Source organism: Triticum dicoccoides, chromosome 6A (genome assembly GCF_002162155.2).
Source record: "Triticum dicoccoides isolate Atlit2015 ecotype Zavitan chromosome 6A, WEW_v2.0, whole genome shotgun sequence".
Lineage (NCBI taxonomy): Eukaryota > Viridiplantae > Streptophyta > Magnoliopsida > Poales > Poaceae > Triticum > Triticum dicoccoides.
Genome location: NC_041390.1, coordinates 10034034 through 10035699, shown reverse-complemented (window position 1 = coordinate 10035699; position 1666 = coordinate 10034034).

The window sequence follows — 1666 nt, the reverse complement described above, 5'->3', positions numbered from 1 at the left end:
AGTTTCCCGGGTTGATTCTTCGAATTATACTTCAATTTGTATGCCCTCGCGATAATTTTCTGCCTGAAGTTTCTAGAGCTCACTGATTTTAGGACCTTCTATACGAAGAGAAATCTGATGCTCTAGAATTTGTGTATGAAGTTTGCTTTAATAACAATCGCAAATATAATTATAGTCTTCAATTAAGTAATGATAATGTAATATTGCATCCTGTCATCTACAATCAGATAGACAAGTGACCTTAAGTATAAGGTTTCAAGCTACTTAACGCTCAATGCTTGTTATATAATTCTCCATGGTAACATCAACTGAGGTGGGCATCATAATTGGCACTGAACATCCAAAGTTAAGTTCGTGCTCACCATTTCACGATTATATTTTTGGTACTGATATTTTCATATTACCAGTTCGCTGAAGATAGAGCTCTGGCATTGTATTGAAGCTCAACTCCGCATGAAAGTGTACAACTTCACTGTTATGTTCTGGCACTCGAATTTGCTATGCTTTTCATGCTAGGAACACTTACACGTTCATTCTTAAATCATCTTGTTATATGGCATGGTAGATCTGATGGAAAAGAACTTGTGTGATATAGGCCAGGGCGGAGGACGTTGTCAATGGAAAACATGGCTCCGCATGAAGGTTCACTCGCCAATAGTCTTCACGAAGATGCGAAGGTCATGGTTCTGTGTTGATGCCCCTTGAAAAAAATATCTTCTCATTTTCTTGTTTGAAGGAACGCTAGGAGAAATTGAGGATGCGAAAAATGTACGGAGGAAAGGGAGACTAGGAGAGGTGCACGGTGAGGCATCGACGAATCCTAGAAAGAGAAACTTTTGTCACGGTGTTCTCATATCCAAACTTGAATCAAGTATGCTTTTTGAATGGCTTGCACTAAAGCAGAGTATAATTCTTATACTTGTGTTTTAAATTGACTACATGTTGTCGTCTCCTCTTGTATACATCTTCCGTAACTACCATTTTGTGATGGGTTGTTAAGCTACCATTCAAAGGAATGCATGTTGACAAATGTATTGATGCTTCCTTGAGTCTACTACTAATATATTTGTAATGTATTTTTCACTGAAAAAAGCACAGCTAATAGCACGCTATAGAATTGTCTAGCTAAATAAATCAATGTACACTGCCTCGCTAATAGAATGCCATAGTGCGATATAGCATGCTAATAGCGTATTTGAAGGCCACTCCTATTTTGGTATAGCGCGCTACTTTTTTCATTGATTTTTATAGTGTTTATCTCTACTCCTAATGTCTCAGTTGGTAGTCTCCGTTCCATGGTTAATTTTTGTCCCACCTATCATGGTTTTTTTCCGTCCTTCCTCCACCTCCCAGTGATTCCCCCTGAATTGTCGCTCTTCGGATCCACCTGCCACCTCGCCAGAGATGAACACCGCCGCGGATGCGAGGGGAATGGGACCAGACCGAGCACCGGCGCCCGTTTCAATAAGCTCGCTACGCCCGTCCTCGTTGGTCGCGCCGCACACAGCTCGTCGGAGCCCCTAGTCGCGCCGATGCGGTGGTCGGTGGGCGGAGTCGCACGGTCGACGCGCGCGGCGATGCGGCGGGGGGAGGGGAGATGGCCGAGATGTTGGAGTGAGTGGAGAAGAGAGGTGAATGAGTCACAAGACCGGCCGCGACATGGGAC